The sequence below is a fragment of the Ixodes scapularis genome, unplaced genomic scaffold, assembly GCF_016920785.2.
Source record: "Ixodes scapularis isolate PalLabHiFi unplaced genomic scaffold, ASM1692078v2 PGA_scaffold9__187_contigs__length_104089568, whole genome shotgun sequence".
Classification (NCBI taxonomy): domain Eukaryota; kingdom Metazoa; phylum Arthropoda; class Arachnida; order Ixodida; family Ixodidae; genus Ixodes; species Ixodes scapularis.
Genome location: NW_024609884.1, coordinates 60,569,224 through 60,587,605, shown reverse-complemented (window position 1 = coordinate 60,587,605; position 18,382 = coordinate 60,569,224). Strand labels below are relative to the sequence as shown.

Genomic DNA, 18,382 nt, shown 5'->3' with positions numbered 1-18,382 from the left:
CTGGCTGCCGCAGCGTCCCCAACCGCTACGGCCCTGACCGACAGCCCTCGCACGCCCTCCGGTATGTATGGGCCACAAATCGAGTGCCATATAATGAGTGAGGGAAATTGAATCTAATGGGATCATGAACTGCGTGCTAGGTGTGCATGAACCATTGGTGTTTTTTTTAATCTTCATAGTTTCTTCAGTAATAGCGTTCTTCTCCATTCTCTCACCTTCCTTCAGCTGCCTCGGCCAGAGGACAGCTGGCTGCCGCAGCGTCCCCAACCGCTACGGCCCTGACCGACAGCCCTCGCACGCCCTCCGGTATGTATGGGCCACAAATCGAGTGCCATATAATGAGTGAGGGAAATTGAATCTAATGGGATCATGAACTGCGTGCTAGGTGTGCATGAACCATTGGTGTTTTTTTTAATCTTCATAGTTTCTTCAGTAATAGCGTTCTTCTCCGTTCTCTCACCTTCCTTCAGCTGCCTCGGCCAGAGGACAGCTGGCTGCCGCAGCGTCCCCAACCGCTACGGCCCTGACCGACAGCCCTCGCACGCCCTCCGGTATGTATGGGCCACAAATCGAGTGCCATATAATGAGTGAGGGAAATTGAATCTAATGGGATCATGAACTGCGTGCTAGGTGTGCATGGACCATTGGTGTTTTTTTTTAATCTTCATAGTTTCTTCAGTAATAGCGTTCTTCTCCGTTCTCTCACCTTCCTTCAGCTGCCTCGGCCAGAGGACAGCTGGCTGCCGCAGCGTCCCCAACCGCTACGGCCCTGACCGACAGCCCTCGCACGCCCTCCGGTATGTATGGGCCACAAATCGAGTGCCATATAATGAGTGAGGGAAATTGAATCTAATGGGATCATGAACTGCGTGCTAGGTGTGCATGAACCATTGGTGTTTTTTTTAATCTTCATAGTTTCTTCAGTAATAGCGTTCTTCTCCATTCTCTCACCTTCCTTCAGCTGCCTCGGCCAGAGGACAGCTGGCTGCCGCAGCGTCCCCAACCGCTACGGCCCTGACCGACAGCCCTCGCACGCCCTCCGGTATGTATGGGCCACAAATCGAGTGCCATATAATGAGTGAGGGAAATTGAATCTAATGGGATCATGAACTGCGTGCTAGGTGTGCATGAACCATTGGTGTTTTTTTTAATCTTCATAGTTTCTTCAGTAATAGCGTTCTTCTCCATTCTCTCACCTTCCTTCAGCTGCCTCGGCCAGAGGACAGCTGGCTGCCGCAGCGTCCCCAACCGCTACGGCCCTGACCGACAGCCCTCGCACGCCCTCCGGTATGTATGGGCCACAAATCGAGTGCCATATAATGAGTGAGGGAAATTGAATCTAATGGGATCATGAACTGCGTGCTAGGTGTGCATGAACCATTGGTGTTTTTTTTAATCTTCATAGTTTCTTCAGTAATAGCGTTCTTCTCCGTTCTCTCACCTTCCTTCAGCTGCCTCGGCCAGAGGACAGCTGGCTGCCGCAGCGTCCCCAACCGCTACGGCCCTGACCGACAGCCCTCGCACGCCCTCCGGTATGTATGGGCCACAAATCGAGTGCCATATAATGAGTGAGGGAAATTGAATCTAATGGGATCATGAACTGCGTGCTAGGTGTGCATGAACCATTGGTGTTTTTTTTAATCTTCATAGTTTCTTCAGTAATAGCGTTCTTCTCCATTCTCTCACCTTCCTTCAGCTGCCTCGGCCAGAGGACAGCTGGCTGCCGCAGCGTCCCCAACCGCTACGGCCCTGACCGACAGCCCTCGCACGCCCTCCGGTATGTATGGGCCACAAATCGAGTGCCATATAATGAGTGAGGGAAATTGAATCTAATGGGATCATGAACTGCGTGCTAGGTGTGCATGGACCATTGGTGTTTTTTTTTTAATCTTCATAGTTTCTTCAGTAATAGCGTTCTTCTCCGTTCTCTCACCTTCCTTCAGCTGCCTCGGCCAGAGGACAGCTGGCTGCCGCAGCGTCCCCAACCGCTACGGCCCTGACCGACAGCCCTCGCACGCCCTCCGGTACAATACGGAAACGGACCATCTTGTATATTCGACCTACATCACCCTGTTCTGGTTTTGTGTTGTATAATAAATGTGTGTTGATTCCAGGCCGTTTTTGTCTAGCCACATCAGTTATAGCATGATGTAAAGGAGTTCTTCATATGGCAGATACCTTTTATTTCTTGAAACCGACATAACTTCCATCGGTGGATGGGAACTCTCGTCGAATTCGTTGCACGGCGCAGCTGGGCAGTGGCACCCGGTTACCGCGCCCCAGCTTATGGTGAACCCACCAAGTGAATTGCCGGTAGGCAGTGTAGCGGTGCCTCCTAAAATGAGATGATTGCATGAAGTACCAGTCAGTTGCCAGTTCAAGAGAATATAATAGAACCTAACTGCAATTTACAAAAATTTTCTCAATATCTAGTTACATGGTAGCAATATCGATAATGCAGGAAGAAGCATACCTTTGTATTTTTTATTACTTGTCATCACCGAGGTCAATCAGTCATTGGCATTTATAAAAATTTACTTCTCGTTACGCAATTTTGTTATTTTTTCCTTGAGATATCGCACCCAACCATGCTGCAATGATGACCTGTATATGTACCAGTTGCTATCTGTATTATCTGAAATGCTGTGAATACAGCGATGGACGAGCTTGAGAGCAAATTTTATTGAGTAGTGAACTCTTCATAGATTGTGCATGTTTACACATGCGTTTTATTTGGTGACAACTATTTTCTGCCATGTTGCAAAAGATAGAGTAGCTGCGATAGTGCTTTAACTGTCAAAGCTAGTTGTGCGATAGCATTTGATTGAGAATAAACACAAAGCCATGTGCTTTTGCAGCAGTGTGTAGCTGAAGCACGGTGGAAGCTACATTTGCCTCGACAATGCAGCACAAAACAGGTGATGCCGAGTACAGTGCAGGCAATACAAGTTACAGAACTCTTCTATGGTGGTTTATCCTTTTATCTTACAAATCCAGAAAAAAATGGAGCATAAGAAAACTGGAATCATGGAATGTTGATTTCTGAAGGAGAGGCAGTATCAAGTGAGAAAATCATCTTGCTTACATCATGACTTCTGCTAGAATTACAATATACATACTCTTGTGGGCCCCTGTCTCCTGCATCAAGAGGGCAGAAGTACCGGAGCTTGAGGTACTCTAGGTCCAAGATGTCGGTGTTTAGGCAATACAGCTCGAACAAGGGGTGCCTTGTTACACAATTAAGGCACCCCCTGGTCACTGCACATACGCACCACATTGTGCAACTCCCTGCAGCACGCCGACTCCTCGACTGTCTGCATTGGTCTGCAGACGCTGCCACAGGAGCACCTGTTAGTACAAAGAGATTTGTTTTTCTATTTATTCACCCTTAATATTCTCGAGACCTACAAAGTGTGTGGTATGTACAAATATGTTCGTGAAAAAGTACTAAATTCGCACAACCTTCACAACGTGTGTTCTTTACATCTTTGGTTTGCAAGCACTCACAGTAGATTACATTCCTTCAGGGAAGATTAGTAGCCGAGCATGTTGAACGGAACATGAAATCGCAGAACCAGCTGGGGATGCTGGGCTCTGTCCATCCCTCTCCTGTTCGATCTCGATGAGCATCGTACCGCCGTGTACCGTTACTACATGACATATTGCACTGACGCAATGTCTCGGCTACAGTGTGAAGCACTGTTGCTGCACTACGGCAGGCAGTCTTCAGCGATAAGTGTGAGCGAAGATGCTACCAGAGCGAGCGCGATGCTTTGAGCGGGACCGCTGCGCACACGCGAAGGGGAAACGTCGTGCAAAACCACCTCGGGCTTGTAGCATGGTAGCACTGGTTACGTACGCACTTGCGGCGGAGCACCCGGGCAGATTGTGTTGCTACATCACGAAAATAAAAAGCGCGAAAGACGAGGACAAGTGGAAGACTACACAGGACAAGGGTTTGTCCTGTCTAGTCTTCCACTTCTCCTTGTCTTTCGCGCTTTTTTATTTTTGTGATGTTTACCCAACTAGGCCAACAAATTATTTCGCTAAAGATGTTGCCTGCACGATCCAGCCCACGCGCGGGGAAAGCTCTTTCGAAGGCCACACGCGCTTTTTGGTTCGAAACTTGCGTTTTTATACATCTTTCAGTCCTTCCATAAAAGCGTTTCGCGGTACATTCATTGCCGTGTTCACGTGCGCGCGCGAATGCATTCGCGGACTCTTCTGTGACTAGGCTCACCTAGTGTGCCTCAATGTCCTTCTGTTTAGGGTGATGCCACCCTTTGTAGTACCCGATGCCGACAGCACGCGCTCACGGGTAAAATACAAAGAAATCGACGAAAACAAAATGTCGCCGGAGCAGTCAGCGCCACGAGCGCGTGCAGGGACACGTTCTTTCACACGCTTCTGAACAAAAAGTAAAAATAAAAGTGTGAGACAAAATGGCCAGATGTCTCCACCCTAAGCAAAGCGCACATGAAGGCACCCTAGGCTCACCAATTCGCCGTGCCGACGCGCCGGGCTGCTGGTGGATGTGGGCTGCCTGGCCAGCCTGGCGTTTCCGGAGAGTCGGACGACTCCTCGTCTGTTGCGGACGACGATGCCGAAGGATCGTACAGATATGGCTCTAAGCCGAATCGCTTTTCCCCCACCATAGCCACTAGCGATCTGTTGACGTCTTCGTCTTCGCTAATGTCATCGTACCCACTGCCGCTGCCACCACTCTCGTCATGTAGACACGCCATCGCACACTCAAGGCAGTTGAAGCAGCTCTGACACCTCCGCCCCTCCGCGCCTCTGCTGCCTCTGCTGGCCCCGCGATATCTACAGCCCTTGGGTACTTCGACAAAGCGAGATTGTAACGCGTTGACGCCTCCAAGTGGCAAAACTCGTCACTACGGTACGCTTGGTCGTCCGAGGCATGATGACGTCAAGACGTCTGCCGGATCTCCCGAGATGCATCGCGCTCCTCCATGGCTGATTTTGAAGCGCTCGCCAAAATCGCGGCATTTAGAGCATAAAATATAGCCATCTGCTCAAAATACGACCGTGCGATTATTCATTACAGGCTTAGCTGATCATATTGAACTCATTTCTTGATGTTTTCTCTATATTTCAAGTTTCGATTCCGTATCCCTTTAAGGGGTCAATTTCTTCCTCTTGTTATCTCCTTGTTTCCCGAGGCAGCGGTGACTCTCGCCGGTGAAAAAGCGGTGAATCTCCCGCAGACGCAGGAAAGGTAAAGCAGCCATCGCTTTGACTAGCAGACGTAAAGCAGACGGCGTTATAACTGCGCCAACCCGCCGACGCCGTTAAAGAGTGAGGAGTCTCGCCGCACACGAAAGGAGGGAAAAAGTATTTGGGAGGGAACTTGTGTTAGGTCTGTTTATACTCCAACGTCGACAAACGCAACGCGCGCCAGCGCAGACCGACGTTCGTCGGCAACTACGTTACGCCGAGAAGCGCCCGAACGATGGTGTTTACAGTCCAGCGCAGACCAACGCTGGTCCAGCGCGCCCCGACGAACTGCCCCACTTTACGCATGCGCGTCTCCGTGGCAACCGCATCGTTTCTACGCACACAATGGGCGGTAGCTTGCGCCATCTAGCCTAGAGGCAATCGGTCAGTGTGGTTCGTCCTGGTGTTGTCATGTCACGCTTCAAAAAAACCATTCGGGGTAGCGGTTAGCAGTTCAAAAACAAGCAAATGATGGTGATAACGAGTGAAAGCCAGCATTTATTTTCTCCTAAATGCCACACAAATGTCAAAAAAAAAAAAAAGAAAAGAAGCCCGATAACCTTTGAATTTAGCTGCTTCCAGGTTCGCCGGAATCGTGCCAAGCGACTCCGGCGATTTCGCCGGAATGCTTCAATTAAATCTATGCACTCGATATTCCACAGAAACCTCTTTCTGACAGGTAGCCGGTACGTTATCATCCTAGTACACTTTCACGCTGACTTAAGAAACGGACACCGAAGAGAGCGGACGATGCATAAATCACGCAATGTACGCGTTCGAAATTGTAACGCACTTTACAAAGCCTGTACAAACAATACAAGATTCAGTCCGATTGCCATCGCGTATCGCTACTATCGTTTACAAGCTCAGACCGTTTACAAGCTGGGACAGCCCAATTGAAAATTTCTGGCTGGCTAACTAGTTCAGAGGTTTCCGTGACCGCCGTTCCCGTACATTCGACGACGCTTTTTCGATCGGGAACGACTGCCGGTGAGTGCGACTGGCACATGATAATAAATAGCACACACATTAGGTCGTCCTTAATTCTAATTAACCCTACCTCTGGCGCGTCATCGAGCTTCCAACTTTTGCCGGCACCCCAAAACCACGGCCCACCACCACCGGCTCGTTAGGTCGATAGGCCTATCGAGAATCGAGGGTAGCGCATCCTCGGAGCGGTCTATGTCCACGTTCACAATCGGCCAGTCAAGCGCACGAATGTTAAATACGCACACCAACACGGGAACACAACAACATCACACGACACACGGCAAGAACGACAGATTCAGATCCGAGAAATGAGCACCTCGCACAATCTGGCCCCGACGACCCCGCCAACCGGATTCTCGAATGAGGCATTCGCGCGAGGGCTTCTGGGATAGCCTGCGTCGGCGGCGCCGACGTCCAACGTCGAACGTAGAGCATGTCCAAGTCCGTCGCAAGCTACGACGTCGCGCGTCGAGCTGTTCAGCGCGGCCCCGCGTTCAACTTGATGTTGGAGTATAGACACCCCGTTCGCAGACAGCGTCAGCGAGCGTGAACGAGCGCGTGCGCTCGTTGACGTTAAGCGGGGGACACATGTACGACGAAACCTTCCGATCCGACGTGCGGACTGCAGGAATGACCTTGGGGGGGGGAGAGGGTTTTCGTTGCATCGGAGAGCGTGAAAACCCTCGCCTCCGACCGTCGTATTGCGCGGTCGGACGTCGGATCGGACAGTTTCGTCGTACATGTGTTTCGCGCTTTACGACGGAGTATAAACAGCTCGGTTCTTAGCAAACAAACCTCGGCGCCTCGGGACACCTCGCCAGTGAGTCTTTCGACTTCTCTCCTTGATGCGCGTCTGCTAGTTGTTAGACAAAAACAACGTACCGCTCGAGTTATTTCGTCTGCCCTCTCTGAAAGGCGAAAGTCGCAGCGAAAGTAAGGCAGACGCAGACAGACGACGTTGCGAGCAGACGACGTTGCCAACGAGCAGACGACGCTCAGATAGGGGGTCGCGATCAGCCAATCAGCGCTCGGCGTTCTGACGTCACCGCTACTTCCTTTCTCATGCGCAGAAGACGAAAATGAGCCCCCTTGCGAGGCGTATTGGCTCGTATAATATTTAATTAAATAAAAAAAAAATAAACGTAGACATTTTTTTTTTACAGAAATCTGTTTTTTATTTAGTTTAACGGAAATGAGGAAAATGAGACTAGAGAAAACTGAAATTGGTAAAAGCAACTAGCATAACTGGAGACAGGGAGGAGGGCCTCCTGCGCTGAAGCTTTGAACAAACTGTAGCGCCCTCGTTTTGGGTAGTACAAGCTCACCTGATTGAGCCTAGCACTACTTATGGCACGTTGGTTGAGCTTTTTTTTTATTTTTTGTCTGGTGCTGAAGAACAAAAACACATTTGAACGCAAGAAATCGGCCAGACTCAACGCCGCAAGACAATCAAAAGTGCCAAATTTATGACACCACCGCTAGAGTACGCGTCTCTTATCTCTGGGTGGTGACGTCACAACACCTGTGTCGCGACGCTTTTATTTTTATTTTTCTTTGTCATGTCTACTTTGGAACGCGTGAAACGGCATCTCTTGGCTCACGCTCTAGCGGCTGAGCTTTGACGGCGTTCGAATTTTTGTTGTTTCTTTGTATTTTCATCGTGATCTCGCGCTCCGCATCAGAGCAGGCACGCTTCTGCATGCGTGACAGTTTGAGACGCTAAACTTTGTACTACCCAAAACAAGGCCTAACAAGTTCCTTTTCGCAGCACCCCCTGGGCAACGCAGGAGGCCCGCGTGGTTCCGGCCCAAAGTCTCAAACCTGTCTCTCAGTGGGCTTGGGTTTTGGAAATAACCCCAACCAGGCTGACCAGAAGAAAAGTGTCGACTCCCTCGCCGGGGTGAGAAAGCTGGGGTGCGTTTTTCTTTTTATTTTGTATTTGCCCGATCCCCCTAACATCAGCCTGGTGGTTCATTCCCCCTGCCCGGTGATAGTTGCAGGGATGTATATAGAGGAAAAAAAGTTGAGCATTTAAGTGTGGGATGAAAGCATTTTCTTAGGCTAGGTGGCGCAAGCTACCGCCCGTTACAAAGGGCGTAGCCATTGTTTTTTTATCTATCCATCCATTCATTCAAAGAGAGAAATTCAGTCTTTCCATTATTTTTCCATTCTCTACGCTTTCGAAGCGCCTGCGAAACACGCATTATCGCAATATTCAGTCGGGATATGGCTAGTAATTATTTCCGCCTTTTTGTTTCCTGACTTAGTCTAGTTTTCGAAACTATGATCGTATGACCCAAACGATAGACGTACTCAACGTTATGGCCGAGATGAGTGGGTTTACCAGCTTTTGAATTTTGCGCGATTTTGGCGCATGCGCAGAAGTGCTCAACTTTTACGAACTGCGTCGAAATTCGCAAAAGTCGAACCTGGTCGAACTCCACCTTCGGCATGTTCGCGAGATCCCGAATCGCATCCAATCGGTTATCGTAGGCACTGTATCGTAGGCACGGTGTAGGATGATCGTAGGCCAATCGGCACACTCGTGGCGCCATGGCGCCATCACGTGGCGCAGAAATGAAACAAATCTCAGTTGGAGAAGGAGCGGAGGCTGCAGCGAGGGTGCGAGGGGGTGGTGGACGAGTTGTAGCGTAGCGGTCGTTAGATAGACGCAAACGTAAACAAACAGAAAAAAGATATCCGTCACTCCCTTCAAGCATTTCAGCTACGCTTTGTATCGGCGCGGATGACGCGAAGTGGTTCCTCCCGGTTTAAACCTCCTAAGTACGATGCATTAGAAACGGTGAAAACGACTTGAAAACAATGAAACGGCGACACAGCGGACGACTCGACCCGGGCTGCACCTCTCCCCTCTGGGTGAAGGCCACGTGAAGGCAGTTTTTTTTTCTCCCTAAAATTAAGCAACAAAAATCACTCAAAATTTTAACAAATATTTTAAAATTTTATTTGCAGGGGGTAGCAAACAAGATTTGATTTTATCGCGCACAAGAAAAGTTTTGTGAATCTATTATAGACACAGCTTACACCCCCCTCAACCGGTCCGTGACTAAACTTTGTAGAAATCGTCTGTCATTATCCAAAGAACTACTAAAATATCCTCAACTAAAAATGATATGCCCGTATGTTCCTTACTTCTTCGAAGGAGCTCCATATTTTGTTCAGTGCACGGCCTACGAGGGGGGTTGCACGCGCGTGTTGGAAGAGCGTCGCGCCGCGCCCTGCCATTCGGCCCGAGAGTCACTTTGAGCTGCCGTCGGCTGTAGCAGGTGGAGCTTGCAGTCTCTTCAGGCCGTTGTCTCCCAAGGTGAGGCTGCCTTCCGGGCAGGAGTCGGCTCCGCGCTGGGCCTCGACGCGCTCTGCTAACGGCGCCCGCGTGCGCGCTTTCTTGTCGCGTGCCGAAACGAGCGTCGCGTCTCCGGGGGTCGGGCGTAGTTCGGGGGCCGAAACGAGGCGCCATGTTGCTAGCGATGCGTGCCCGAGAGCTCGCAGCCCCAGCCCAATGGTCGCCGCTGGTGCCGCCATTGGGCCTCCGGGCGCCTCCCTAGGGTGGCTGGCGAGCCGCCGACGGCGGCGGAACGCCGGCACGGCTACCCTCCGCGCACGCCGTCGACTCGCGATCCCAGGGACTGAAACCGCGGTCGAGGGGCGTGGTCGGCCATGGCGGAGGCTCGCCGAACTGCGGCGGGGACCCACGTGCGGCTTTGTTCGCGCACCTTCCGGGCCCGGGCGGTGCCGGTGTCGTCTCGGTGTGCCGACGAACGGGCTCTTCCCAACCTGCACGCGGCGTCTGATCAGCTCGTCTGGAGCCCGCCGCAGATTGGGAACCGACCCACAAGTCGGATGGTAACCCCCGGCACCGAGTAGCCGAGGCCGAGCGGGAGTTGACGCGAGGGTTCTGGATGCGCTCGCACGAGCCATACCGGCGGCGCTGAGTGGTGTCTGTCCGTCTCGGGGTGTGTCGCCTCGAGATAGGGAGTGCCGGGAGGGTGCTTCCCTTGTCTGGCGACAGGGGAGGCTAGGACCGCGGGACCTCGCTCCAAGGGTCCGTAACTTTTGGCCCAGTCCGGCTTAGGAGCGATGAGAGGGTGCTGGCCACCCACGGGCTATAATATGCTACGCTTGAGGTCGCTTGTCAGTCGGTGAGCACACACGACATTTGCTTTCCTTCGTGAAAGAACAATTATCCCTTTCATCCTCGCGTCACGCTAGAGCTTGGTGGACCTGACCAGTATACCTTTCGGAAGCATGCCTTCTGTCGGAAACAAGAATCCCTGTACAGGGGCAGAGACGAAAGACCCCACCAAAGCCTAGGGATGCTACTATCTCATTGCGTGTAGTTTTTGACTTGAACTATCTGTAGCATTTGTTCCTCTGCACATGACTTCTGAAAGGGCTTTATTACCACTGGGAACATTGACCCCGCCCCATCCAACCAGACTACTCTTTGGCAGCTACTGCACACAGATCGGTTCTTTTGTAGGGAATCGCCTGAGCTGGGGGGTCCACTTTTCGAGTATTGGTTTTTTTGTGTTTTTTTTTGGCAATATTGCTGTACGCAGAGGGCAGCAACTGTGATGACCAAACTTTGCTTCTAAGGAAAATGGATGTACTCTTGCGGCCAATATGAGCTGAAACACCATGATGCGTAGAGCATGCTACTATCAGAGCTGCTCGTTTCATTTTTTCGGCAAACTGTGATGCACGATTTGACCAAGACAACTGCCCTCCTGTGCTCGTTGCACCACTCTACTTTTGTATCCTTTGCCAGAGGAAGGGGAGGCAACATCACTTTGTTTAATTGAACCGGAACACCTACGCATGACAGCATAAATCTATGGTGAACTTTTCGAAGCAATTTCTGTGGTGCCCCGACTTATGATCACGCAAATTTCAATCCACGGATGTCCCTCCATATTTGCCAGGGACATAATCAAAATAGCAATAGTGCCGGTAGAAGTGTACCAGATATCTGAGCATTAAAGAGCATTGGCAAATGACAATAGTATAAAGAAGGTGATTAGCGATTGAATCACATAATTCATGCGTAGAGGGATAAAGGTCGACCTGGGGAAACATCACACAGAAGGCATTCTTAACTGCCAACTCGTCACAGCTGTATCGTTAACCCTTTCCAGTTGTAGCGTGAGCTTCGAGAAAGCCTGGCAATCCAAGCATCCATCTGGGCAGCCCTGTCACGGTTGAGAACTGCCGTCTCAGTAGCAGACTACATGCAAGTGCAGGAGGGGGAGTTCTTTTGGACTTGGCCAAAAGGACTCCCCCTTTTCTGCAAATTGTGATGCTTTTGGAATCACAATTTGCAGAAAAATGCAACAGGCAGCTCTGGTAGTATCACGTGCTGTGGCGTTTGATCTTATATTGTTATGATAGTACACTACACTAAATTTTGTTTCCATTATGAGAAATGTGAGCTAACTAAAAGCCTAAAGAAAAAAAAAGTTTGAAAGAGGGCTTTTTGAAGAGCTTTCCACTTTCTGACAGCAGAGATATCTAGCTGAAGAGCCACCAACTTTCTGTGCTGTTGAACCATAGCTGTGCAGGAAGGAGAATGAGATTGGCCACTCCAAGGGAGGGGCATTTCAACACTCCGGTGCTGGCAGCCCCATAACATCTGGGTTAATTGTGCTTGCCCGTCGTTTGCCTAGGCATTGTTCAGTAGATGACTGCCTCCATGATGTCGAGCTTCCCTTTTGGCCTTCGGAGCACCAACTGGAGATGGAGAATTCATACCATGGGGGGTCTCTCTTGAGAAGTTTTTGGGCCGTCAGTCGTAGCCTTAGCTGGTTTGCAACAGAAAGTGGATGGATAGATGGATCCTAATGGCTGTACCCTTTATAACGGGCGGTAGCTGGCACCACCTATCCTAGAAACCAGAAGTATTGTTCATCCCCTCTCCTTCTAAGCCAATTCGCTCCCCTTCTGCATTTTTATATCTCCAGGTAGTGAGAGATATCACCAGAAAAAACCCCTAAAAGATGAAAAAACAAAACAAAAAAACAACATTGCCCTTTGCCTTTTCCCCTTGGCAAAGGAGTTGCCAATTTTCCTCTTGTTGAACCTAGTCTGCATCACCCCAACACCGGGCCCACTGGAAGACAAAGTTCAGAGTTTGGGCCAGAGCCACATGGGAGGGAGTCCCAATTTGTCTCTGTCCCGCCTGTCCCCAGCTGAGCTAGTTAGTTTTATTTCACTCAATTTTCCCTGGATAATTTCCACCAATCTCCTAACCTCCTTTTTGTGACTATAATCCTTTCCTCCTCCATTCTTCCTTCTTTGCCACCTAACTCAAGCCCCCCCCTTCCTAGATCCTTTACCCCTTCAGGGAGGGCAGGGCAAAGCCCTGTGCACTTCAAAACCAAATGTTATAGTGTCCCACTCCCACTAATGGCACACGGCACATAATGTGTGTTTCTTGAAATTTAGCCCTATACATCTTTGTCCTTAGCACTCCCGTTCTCGCTTCGTTCGACGTTTCCTTTTAATGTGAAAGCATTAACTGTCCTATAAAGCGAACCGACGTCATCAGCTTTTGAAGCCGCGCCAAACAGCACCTAAACTCCGCTGTCCCAATGGAACGAGGTGAAGGCATATTTTCAAAGAACAAGGCTCCTGTTGGCTTTCGTGCAGCGTAGTGCCAAGGGACACCACTAGAGAAGCCCTCTCCGTGGTAGTGCAGAGCATGGAGCAACCCGGCCACTGGTAAGAGGTGCAGGCCTGGCTGCACAGCCCGCTCGGGCAAACTCTGGAGGGACTGCACAGCTGAGCTCAGCGCGGTGCAGCCACCTCATGAGAGTGCGCGCTCGACCATCGGTCGCTACCTTGGCAGTAGCGAAACGTAGCTGTCCACGCCACTTCGCTGCAGACTAACTAAGGGAGCGGAAGAACGACATTCATGCTTTCGCATTCACAACTCATAAGCAGTGCTTAGATGTCCTTAGACGTTTTTTCTCCAAGGTTGTTTGACCTGGCAGGTGATATGAGGCTCTTGTCAGAACCAAGGCTACAGTTTGAGCTTGTGGACTGGGTGGTTCCTTTTTTTTTTTTTGCAGTTCCTTTGGCTGTAGTAGTAGGGCAGTCTTTTTTAGCAGTTTAAAGTGAAAATTAACTGAAAAACTCGTGACAGCCCACTTTTTTGTTTTTTTAAATGGTTGTGAATTAAATTTTAAGGTGACTGGGAATGGAGCATGCATACTCTTGTGTTTTTCATCCTTGTGGAACAGGTCTTGCAGGTGCAAAATGGATGGGTGGACATTTCCTATGAAATATATTTTCTGAATGGCACTGACAATCTGTGCTGAGAACACAAGCCAGTTTCTTTTGCTGAAAACTAATTATGAAAATTAGTTCTATAACTAGATTCAGTTCAAAACCATATCCAGAACGAGACTGAAAACCAAATGCGGCCTTCAGATTGGAGGCATTTCTGGAAGTGTTGTGTACTCTCAAAATATGCGGTACATCAAATATGTATCTTTGATACCCATATTTAGATTAATATCTTTTTGGCAAACTATACTTCATGCTGCTTATTTATCTGTACCTATACTGTTGAAGGTACTTGTATGTTTGGTACTGCCCAGCCCTTTTTTAAACTTTCAGGAAAGTTAATTCAGTGAAGCACTGAGAGGCAGTTCTTCCCCCGCTATGCGTAGGGGATTTGAGTGCTTTGCCTTTCCACGGAGAACAAAACCCACTGAAGGTTGTGTGGGGAGTTGCACACTATTCTGCCGTGCATGCAAAAGAATGTGACTCCAACGCAGCAAGGGGTACGGTACATCGCTAGAAGTCGTTTCTCCAGGATGTAGATAAATGTGACTACTGCTCCATCGAAGATTCCTCTCCCACGTCTACTGCAATACGGTTGGCATGATTGTGACATTATTGTTTGCGCATCTTACTCGCGCAGTGTAGTGTCCATTGCCCTTTTTGCTACCAAGTTTGTGGGCCATAAACTGTTTACAGAGTCGAAACAGGAGCCAAGATTATCCCGCTGCGTGGTACCAACGAACAGGGTTGTGAGAGTTCTGTCAAAAGTGAATGTGGGGAAGGATGGGTATGAAAGCGAGAGGGAAAGTACCCGACATTGTTTATTGCCTAGCCTGAGGGCGGGCCAACGCGGCTTTTGGCAGCTTGAGCAGCGGAGGGAGGCACCGAGAGAGGAGGCAAGGAGAGAGGAGGCACGTCCGCTGGACAGGAAATCGTGGGGCGCGCGACCAATCTCGCGAGCACTTGCGTAGTGGCGCAAGGGGATCTGCACAAACTTGATGGCGCTCAACAGAACTAGGTCAGGTTTTGGGATATGGGAGGGAAAGGAAGAGAAAAAGTAATCCAAAGGGGTAATGCATTCTGGTAAAGAAGAGAAGAGGCCGCCATTTTGCCCCTGGGGGCAGCAATTTTTTCCAGTTTGATCAAGCAGGTATAAAATGACAATGCCACATAATTTCATAAAAAGAAATTCATGTGCAGTCATTGTTAGGTTAGCAATCAATTGCATTATCCAAACACTGGCTATTCTTTCTTGATCTCTAACAACATGGCTTCAGAGTAAGCAGGTCTAAAATCACAATGCCAAATAATTTCATAAAATTGCTTTCAAAGAAACGTGCAACCTTGCACTGCCGCGGCATGTGGCGCTGGTACTTGGCGAGCCTCGTGCATCCTCCATTGCCAGCACTAGAAATGGCGCCGGTGCTCCGAGGTCAGAGATGTGTGGGACAGCCTAATTGAGAGTTGTTGGTAGTGCTCAAATGAGTATTCATTAGGGCTATGCAAATACTGTAATTTTCGAATATGAATTGAATATGAATAAGAAGAAACGGGCTTTGAATATCGAATTGAATATTGAATATGTGTCTAGCAATAAAAAATCGCACAGCAAAAGGTAACAGCAGGTTTTATTGCCTTTTTAAATAAATCAATGCAACTGCATTTTACTGGGCTGTAGCAGGCTAAAGATACTTCTAGTAATGCACTCGTTACAAATTATCGTGTAGGAAAATTAACTGCTCAACGTGTTCAGAAAGTAAGTGCTTTCACTCGGGAAACCTGTGAAATTTCACTGCAGTTCAAAGAAGTTCGACTTACGGACAGTGTTGCCCGGCTGCTATACGAATATTTCGAATTTTGGAGAACGAATAATTTAGCAAGTACTTTATTTTATATTTCATCAAATGGCTACCAATGTTTACACCATAAAACAGTGAAAATATGCACTTTTAACTTTTTTATTAGTTGTTAATGTGAACCAGTGATGCCAATAAACCCAACAAATATTGCACTTTTCCTCCCCCAAATAAAGTCAACTATTTTTTTTTTTTTTTTTTTTCATTTTTGCTTATGCTCACAAAATTTGAACTTCCTTCGAACCTTTGTTGAACATCACGTTGAAGATTTGAAAAAGTCGACCTTGGTTGAACTCGAACCTGGGCAGGTTCGCGACAGCCCTAGTTTTGACTGTGCGGGAAAGGCAGGAGTTGTTGTCAATGGCGATGCAATGTTCTGCTCGCACCTAGCTTCTTATTTCTTTTTTTTATTTTTCAAACATTTATATTAGATAACACTCAAGATTTATTTTATATTTATGCTTCACTCTCAATGTTTATTGTATTGTATCCGTTTATAGAATGTGCAGTTACATCACATATTGCTATAAAAGTGCCACACAATAAAGGGCTTGGTAAAAGATAAACCGAAACTGATCCTGTCTTGCTGCCATCGGACAGATAGAAACAGACCAGACTGATAATGCACTCATCATATGCCTTCCTCCGTGAATAAACATATTCATAGGGGAATGCGTGGCAGGCAGATTATTCGTTACTTGCTCGAATATTTGCAGTTCGTGCGAATATTCGCCGTTTTTCCAGAATATTCGGCTTTGGCTGAATACTCGGGAACTTCCGAATATGCCATTTTCGAATCGAATATGCTTTGAATAAGGAAAATATTCTATTCATATTTGAAATTTAGAATATTCGCACGCCCCTAGTATTGATGCTACAAATTACCCCCCCCCCTCCTCAACTAACTTCTTCTGGCTCAATGTTTGGGCAAGTCTGGACAGTATTCGGTGGTGGTTGAAGAGGTCAGTTCCTTGAATTTCGCCTAGGCTGTTTTGACGGATTTTGTGTTGCTTGGTAGCCGTCACTCCCATCGGACATTGAGGGAACCCTGCAACATTACTAGGTCACTTGTGGAACGTCTAATAGACTCCGTACAGCAGAGAGCATTCTAAACCTTGCCAAACTTTTCGTAGCGGTGGCAGTGCCTGTGCATCAAGCACACGTCGTCTGTTATAGTCTGTTGCAACTCAAGAAGGTAGGGCGAGGGTAAGACGGGCCGGGGAGGAGGAGGCAGACGGAACGCTAAAGAGAGGAGGAGGTTTCCCCCTCTCTTCTCCAGCGATCCGTCTGATTCCACCTCCCTGGCCCGTCTTACCCTCGCCCTACCTTCTTGAGTTGCAATGGACTATAGCTGCAAGTCTTAAATAAAAACCCGACTTTTTCAGTTTTGTGCTTTAAAATATGGTCAAATGCTTGGGAGATTCCTTCAGTGACTTAATGGATATGGGCGACTCTAAATGCGTCGCGCATGTAGAGATGCCAGGAGCTCTTCTTTTCGCAACTTTAGTAGATGGGGATTCTAATATGTTTTGGTACCCACAGCAATAGACAGTGATGGAAGTGCTGTGCCATTTCTGCCAAATTGCGCCACAGACAAAAGCCTGCTACGTCTGCGCCAAAATGCCATTTTGCTTAGAATATCGCCACAACTGTGCCAAGATAAGCTTGACAAAAAAAGAAGTATTATTGGATGACTAACATATAGAGACATAGAAGAAAATGGGCACGAATATTAATTTCACAGCATCTCTACTTGCCATATAGCTTGTTTCATTTGAGGTCAGAGTTCAGTTGAAGGCGCAAACACCTACGTTCACTAACATACACACTAAAAGTGCAAGTTACGGGACATTTTTGCTATGGTTGATTGGTTTAGCCGATGAAAGAACATGCACAGAAGGATGGCAAATGCTATGATGTGCTTTTGACACTCCTTGGTCCCATCGTCATCGTCTGAATTTCCGGATGATGGGAATGCCAGGAGCTAAAATCGTCAGAAAAAATTGCAATATAGTGGGATGGTGGCCTCTCTAATATGACAGAATAGGGGTCTTTTACTCCTGATTAAGATCATTTGATTATCATGTCTGCCACATGCCTCTGTGCCGTGGCTACAGTGTACCGTGGCACTTGCGCAGCTCACATTAACCTTCACCACCTCTCACTAGTGCGCGCACATCAAGCTTTTACCACTTTGCTCCGGAGTGCTAGGAGCAGCGGCTGGCATGGGGGAGCGTGTGGATTAGCGTGATAGGGTCGGAAATTTATAGGTCGACCTTCTTTAGCCTTGATTGTAGGTTGACCTCAAATAAATAATAATAAAAAAAAACTGTGCCAAGACAGAAAAAAAAAAAAAAAAGTGGGTTTCTATTTGAATAAATGTGGCAGTCGAGGTAGTTTCTCTGCGACAGTCGATCGAAAGGGCAGCGAGCTTTGGCTCAACCCTGTTTCTAACACCTCTTTAGAGCAATGCCGCTTTGAAGCACAGGAGTAGGTTTTTATGGTATTTGTGGGTTGCATTTGCATTTTATGCTATTAGAGTCTTTAGTTTCATAGTTTCAGAAAACTAGGGGTGCACATTTTTATTGATGGATTTTTCAGTGGATATGTAAACTGTAAACTTGGCGGGCATTTTACATAGATTGTATTTACAGGCTAAATAAACTACTAAGTATAAAAGAGGGAGGGGGAGAGAGGCTTTATCTTAACAGATAAATGCTCCAGTTGTGCTACGATTCATTTTTTAACCATTTTTTGATGTCCATTGTAACTGGAGCCTACTCTGACCAGAGCCTTTCTAAAACGAAGGCTCTGTATTCCTTTGGCACCCTATCCTTATTACAAAATGTAATAAGCAATATGCTCCAGTATCAAAGAACAACCCTCAGTCATTATCAAAGATTAACTCATTTAGCAATGCAATCACTTTTTTATTCTCAAGTGATGTGCTAACAGTTGTTGGCAACTGCTCAAAAAGTGTAAGTGGCTGCTAC

General features: G+C 48.1%; 1 protein-coding gene and 1 long non-coding RNA gene across 7 annotated transcripts in view; one reads left to right on the top strand and one right to left on the bottom strand.

Annotated features, from left to right (window-relative positions):
- Nucleotides 1–2,309: 2,309 nt before the first annotated feature.
- LOC120839015 lies at nt 2,310–3,295 on the bottom strand. The gene is made up of 3 exons (XR_005715226.1): nt 3,273–3,295; nt 3,120–3,177; nt 2,310–2,335 (listed from the first exon to the last, which is right to left on the bottom strand). It is a non-coding gene; the product is annotated as an uncharacterized LOC120839015 (long non-coding RNA).
- Nucleotides 3,296–8,874: 5,579 nt separating this feature from the next.
- The window catches only part of LOC8053291 (protein hu-li tai shao), a 38,563-nt gene continuing 29,055 nt past the window's right edge, over nt 8,875–18,382 (top strand). For 5 of the 6 annotated variants that reach the window (XM_040500563.2, XM_040500562.2, XM_040500561.2 and 2 more), the window contains exon 1: nt 9,404–9,553. The gene's annotated coding sequence lies outside the window, so the exon portion shown is untranslated. Of the gene's footprint in view, nt 9,554–18,382 lie in introns of all 6 variants that reach the window. The other variant, XM_040209211.3, reaches the window with a different exon arrangement.